Raw genomic sequence first — 6,814 nt, 5'->3', positions numbered from 1 at the left:
CATAAGCTAACACACCAGACCAGGTTTACACAAACTGAGCCTGTTCCGCCCAGGAGCAGTGACTCTCCCATCACATCATTACAGCACGTGTGGGTCTGACACCTGCGGCTGGAAGAGCTAATGCTCTCCCATCTCCCGCAAAATGAAGGTCAGGATTTGCTATTCAGTCAAGAGCAATATTGCAGAGGGACGGTGAGAAAGGTACCAGATAACCTGCTTCCTACATGGGTGGTGTGGCAGAGGGCTTCCAAGCCAAGTGACAGCAGGACACAGTGTCCAATAGCTACAGATGAAGTCCTTGGCATTTGCTAATGTCTTTAGAGGATACTGTGAAGCAAATCATCTGGGGAAGCAGATTTACGGCAAGAGGCTACCATTTACAGTTTATTTTTCAGTAAGGTTTCATCCTCCATCCTATTCATTTTCCTAAGCAGTTTAAACCATTTTTTTTTTTTGTCTGAGTGTTTAGCCAATATTTGGAGCCACAAAGGGTCATTTCCCTTAGAATGAGAGACTGCTAATAAGAGTCAAGTATGCACTCAGAAAAAAAAAAAGTGTATTTTTAAAAAATAGTTTTTTAAAAAAAGCTTATTTTCACTAAACTCACAACTGAAATAAATAGCAGCTGAATACCCCCCAACAAAATCTGCCCTCCAGAAAGCTCTGGGCTCAAAAGCCTGCATGCACCTCTGTCTCTCTCCTCCTCTCCCTGCCTTTACTTTCAATGTCCCTGTGACTGGCTGCCTGTCTCCAACACGCCAGCTACATTTCTACTGCCTTGAAAATTCAACATCTCAAAAAGCCTCTCTGACACATGCAAGGTGCAGCTCTCAATCTCCTCCGCTGCTGGTTATCATCACGGGGCCCTGGGGGCCTGCTTGGGTTCACTCTGCCCTGCCATTTGCAGTGTCATGCAAGGTGGACCCAGCGCTGTGGGTGTATTTATTTGAGGGGGGACGCTGCTCCTACTGTCAACCCTGACCATACTGGGGGGAGCTAAGGCTACTGGTCCCTCTGCAAGAGAGTCTGGAGACTTCTGTCAAGGAGCCTGTGAAGTGTTATTTGATCCCTAGAGTCACAGATTATGGATGCATGTCCTAAGTGTCTTGCCCCCAGACTGATCACTTTTTAAAACAATCACAGCTTGGTAGGATTTTTAGCATCTTCATTAATGACCTACTGGCACAATGTGACAGAGTGCACCCTCGGCAAGTTTGCAGATGATACAAAACTTGGAGGAGTGGCTGTTACACAAGAGGGTTCTGCTACCACTCAGTGTCCTCAGCAGGCTGGAGAAATGGCGAAACAGGAACCTCATGAAGTTCAGCAAAGGGAAATGCAAGCTCCTGCCCTTGGGAAGGAATAACCCCAGGCACCAGTACACACTGGTGGCCAACCAGCTGGAAAGCAGCTTTGCAGAAAAGGCCCCAGGGGTCCTGGTGGTCACCAAGTTGACCATGAATGTCCCTTCATTGGAAGTGTTCAAGGTCAGGTTGTATGGGGCTTTGAGCAACCTGATCTAGTGAAAGGTGGCATGGGGGGGGTTGGACTAGATGATGTTAAAAGCTACCTTCCAACCCAAACCATTCTATGGTTCTATGATTCTATGAGCCAACAGTGATGTGCCCTTGCAGCAAAGAAGGCCAACAGCCTCCTGGGCTGCAGTAGTGTTGTGGTTTATCCCCCGTTGGCAATTAAGCACCAGCCAGCCACTCGCTCACCCTCCCCGCCGCCGGTGGGGTGGGAGAGAGAATCGGAAGAGCAAAAGTAAGAAAACTCATGGGTTGAGATAAGAACAATTTAACAACTGGAGAAAAAAATAATAATAATAAATTGTAATGAAAAGGAAAACAACAAGAGAGCGAGAGAGGAACAAAACCCAGTAAAAAACAAGTGATACAACCGCTCACCGCCTGCTGACTGACGCCCAGCCCGTCCCCGAGCAGCGATCGCTGCCCCCCGGCCAACTCCCCCAGTTTATATACTGATGTCCTATGGTAGGAAATAGCCCTTTGGCCAGTTTGGATCAAATGTCTTGGCTGTGCCCCCTCCCAGCTTCTTGTGCGCCCGGCAGAGCATGGGAAGCTGAAAAGTCCTTGACCAGTGTAAACACCACTTAGCAACAGCCAAAACATCAGCATGTTATCAATATTCTTCTCATACTAAAATCCAAAACACAGCACTATACCAGCCCCTAGGAAGAAAATTAACTCTATCCCAGCCGAAACCAGGACAATTAGGAAGAGTGTTGCCAGCAGATTGAGGGAGGTGATCCTTCCCCTCTACTCAGCCCTAGTGACACATCTTGGTACTGTTTCCAGTACTGGGCTCTCCATTACAAGAGAGACATGAACATACTAAAGTGAGTCCCAGTGAGCGGACGCAAAGATGATTAAGGGCTTGGAGCATTTGACACACAGGGAGAGGCTGAGAATGCTGGGACTGTTTAGCCAGGAGAAGAGAAAATGCAGGGGGATTTTATTGATGTGTATAAATACCTGATGGGGAAAGCAAAAAAGACAGAGCCATGCTCTTCTCAGCAGTGCCCAGTGACAGGACAAGAGGCAATGGACGCAAACTGAAATACAGGAATTCCATTTAAACATAAAAACCCCCACTTTTTTACTGTGAGCGTGGTCAAACACTGGAACAGGTTGCCCAGAGAGGATGTGGAGTCTCCATCCTTGGAGATATCCAAAACTGAACTAGATACAGCCCTGAGCATCCTGCTCCAGCTGACCTTGCTTTGAGCAGGGTGGTTGGACCAGAGATCCATAGTTCCCTTCCAACCTCAACTATTCCATGATGCTGTGACTTTGGCAACACAGACAAAGCAAACCTCGACAACAGAAAGGCCCAAATGAGACTTGACTTACACTTAGATGGACTTCCTTCAGGCATCTAAGCGGCAGATCGTGTTGCTTTGTCTACTCAGGTGATTCTCCAGCAGCAAATCATCTTCTTAACAGCAGGACCCATGTAGCACTGTCTCAAGGTAGGCCCAATTGGATGGGAAGCCGCTGCTCAGTGCTACAATGCAGAAATTTCAGACTTGCTTGCATAAATCACAGCAATACAGAACAGTAGAGGTTGGAAGGGACCTCCTGAGATTGCCTAAAGAATCCCTTTTCTCTGCACACTTGTAGCTGGTTCAACATGTTAGATGCACCATATATGTGCTGCCACAGGCAGTGAGACTGGTCTCACCCGTTACAGCAAGATCCTTCTCTGCTAAGCCCAAGGACTGTTAGATGCAGCTTTGGGCCTGAATGCTAATGGAAATTTCCCACCTATATGTCCTACTGTTGCCCTCAGAGTGCTCTGCAAGTCATATTCATTTCAACTGATTCATCTTTCTTTGAATATTTTTGGGGGTTCTTAGTTTTTCCAGCTCTCTACCATGGAGGGGTTTTCCTCCCTTTTTTTGTCAAGTAGGGATTGTATCACCGATAATACTATTTGCCTCTCCTAGTCTTTGATCAGATGACTTTTCTTCAGGTGTAAGCATTTAATCTTTTGCAGTAACTAGAAAGTACTCAGAGGCTTTGTGTTAGATGTCCAATAAAGAAGTGAAATTTAACCAAAGAAAAACACTGAACCACATTGTCTATATTCCTGACATCCAGTGAGTTAGGGCAACAGAAATGTTTAACCTATTTCTTTAATCATATGGAGCCTGATCCAATTCTCCCTGAGGAATATCATAGTCTTTCCACTGACTTTCATATGTCTGGAGCACATACACAGTGTATGTAGTGTATCTCCACCACATCAATAACTCATGGAATGTTCTCCTAACCTTTAAAGAGTATATGGTACATTTTACACATATATATACACATATATAAAAGGAGTATGATTTTACTGCCATGGCTAGGCATAAAAGTAATCATTAGGAAGTCGTACCTTGTGCCTACTCCAATACTGAAGTCTACAGCAAAATCTGAATCTGGAGGAATGAAGGGAAGCCATTATTACTTTTTCTATGAAAATGCTATTTTTATTAAAAACAGAAGGTGAGCTGAAGGCACCAATCGTCTTTAAAATAACTTGGGTTTTAGCATCAATAATGGAAATATATACACTGTGGCTGGGATATGTCTAGCACCTCTCCCATCTTTTCTGACTGTCCATAAATAAAAAGTTTAAGGCCAATGAATATAATCAATGAATGATCTTAATGTTCTGCTCTCAAATTGTTTCCATTTCATAGGAAGTTCAAGTTTCCTTCAGTAAATGGTTTATACTTTCCCATGCGTTCTTACATTCTAGTAAAATCTATTTTATATGGATTAAGGCTTAGTTTATTTATTGGGGAAGAACAAGAACGCCACAGAATAATCAAGAACGTGATATTTTTAAGGTTAAATTTCTTTAAAATAGTTAGCAACTCCTTTTCCCCTGCCACTTTGAATAGGGTACGTACATCACTGCTTCTAGTTTCTTGGGTAGATGGTGCCAATTTCCTAAACAACAGCCTTACACAGGTTTAGACTACCTGAAATGCAAGTCTAAGATCAGAAGTGATGACAAAACTTTGGAACTGCAGAGTTCCCCACTGCTTTCCATGGAGCTCTGGAAGGGGCAGCAAGTCCCTGTGCAAGGATCAGACCGCAGGACTGGATCCTTGATTGCTCCAGTCAGGTGGAATTTACCAGCTGGTATCCCAAACAGTGGAAGCATGGCACATTTTCCTGCTCTTTGATAGTGTCAAGACCTGGAACCTTGACTGAAAAACATGGTGGGAAAAGAGGACATGTCAACTGCTTCTAATGAGTCTGATTTACTAGGTGTAAAGAAAAACATTGCCTTTTTTTATAAAACCAAGTAGTTATTTTTCTGAGAACAAATCTTCTCAACAAATTAAACACCTTCTACTTTACAAGGAACACAAACCTCTGTTATTGTAAATACAGTCTATCCTGCTAAAATACTGAAGGAGATAAAAACCTAAGCATTCCTGCAGGAGTGAACTCTAAAAATTAAAGAGCTGGAATTTTCCACGTTCATTTTATTAAAATTTCTCCAGTATCTATAATGAGCCCTTTATCTCTAATTTACTTCAAACACTTGCTGGCTTTGTGGTACTGGCTCTAGGAAAATCCTCCACTCACTCTTGCCATTTTCTTTCCACTGGTCTAGAGGAAGGTTTGTTAACAGTCCTTCCTTGCCTACTTTCATATTCATTCCCCATGTATCACAAATATTTAATACTTTATCCTGGATTCTGGTTAAGTGCTTAGTACACAAACTCCAAGCTGTAAGCCAGGTGCTTGACAGGGCTGGAAGAGGAAATAAATTGCTCCCACCTATGGGTCCAGGGATTTAGAGCGGAGGTAGGATGGGTGGTGGAGCCATTACCAACTGTCCCTGGGGTCCTGCCCTGGAGGAAGGATCTGCTGGCAAAAGCCATTGGGAGAGGCAGCTATGGAAAAGTGCTTAAATCCCTGTATCGCACAGGTTCCCTGGCCATGGACTTGTTGTGGAGGAGACAGGAAGATGGAACTAGTTACCAGAAAGCCTTTAAAAAATGCAGCAGGTGGAATACTTATTTTTTAATATGAATATATATATCCCCAACACTGTAGAAGCCTACTGCCAACATCTTAAACAAGGGAATTCCCAGTAACCATCCATCTGTTTTTAGCTGGGACATCTGGGAGACTGGAGAGTCTATTCAGCCTCCACGTCATCTGAATGCTGTCTCACTTCTGTCCTCAAGCAGGGAGGATCTTACCTGCACAAAGCACATCACTTCATGTTTTGTTCCTGGAAAACAGACCAGGGATAGGGGTGAAGCAAAGCCATGCTTGGCTTGCTTGCCCTAAACCTGGGGAAGAAGAGACTTTGGGGCAAAAAGAGGAGTATTCTTGGCATCCACTTCTGGGAATTTTCTTTAAAATTCCTCCCATTTTTTGTGACCTGGTATAGGCCAAGAATAAGAAAGAAATGTGCTCCTTGGGAGTATTTCAGTAATACCTAGCGATAAGTTGTCTCTGGCAGAGATTATTTCAGCAGGATCCAGAGAGGATTTAAAATCCAAACAGAGACAGGAAAGCAGCCCAGCACTCCATTTGAATTGGTGGCAGAATTAAGTCAAGTGTCTCAGCAGCACCCGAGAGTTCTCGCCAAATATCTCTAAGATGGCATTTTAACCTGGAATTATATTGTGGCTGCTCCTTCTGAGAGCCTGCAGGGACATAAAGGGGCATAAGCTACACAGACACTTTCCTGTACTGTGTCTCCAAATCTCAATAGTACGCAATGAATAAGGAGAGAGCAGGGGAAGCATAACCAGTCCTCTCAGTCCTCTCAGCTCCTCGTTTGCTGATAAAAGATCTGTGGCCGTAGGTGCAGTCTCGACCCTGCTTCCAGGGTTTTAGCCATGAAGGTAAGTCAGCATGACAGCAGAATAAGCTTGCTACGTACCCATAAGAGCTTGAGAAATGGCTCCTGTTGTGGGATCCTCAGGGAAAATGAAGTTATGGGCCACCTCATAGCATATGCCTGAAGATGGAACCTGGCTTTGCAGAGTTTTCTGTCTTCATCTTTTCAGCATCTCGCTCCTATTTTCATGTCCAGCCTGAGAACATACCAGGCAATGCATTTTGCAATTCCATCACCTGTGCTGTGAAAGACAGATGTAGGTGTGGTTGTACATGTGGATTTCTGCAGGTACAGCTGAAGTCATGCTGTCGCTTCTGACATTTTGCCCCCAGCACTGGCAGAACTCCTCCCAGACACAGCTCCTGTAATTGGAGGCATGAAAAACGGCGTGTCTAATTAAGAAGGCACTGAAAACACAGGTCTCTAG

This window comes from Ciconia boyciana, chromosome 2, assembly GCF_034638445.1.
Source record: "Ciconia boyciana chromosome 2, ASM3463844v1, whole genome shotgun sequence".
Taxonomy (NCBI): Eukaryota; Metazoa; Chordata; class Aves; order Ciconiiformes; family Ciconiidae; genus Ciconia; species Ciconia boyciana.
Note: the sequence above shows the minus strand (reverse complement) of the source record.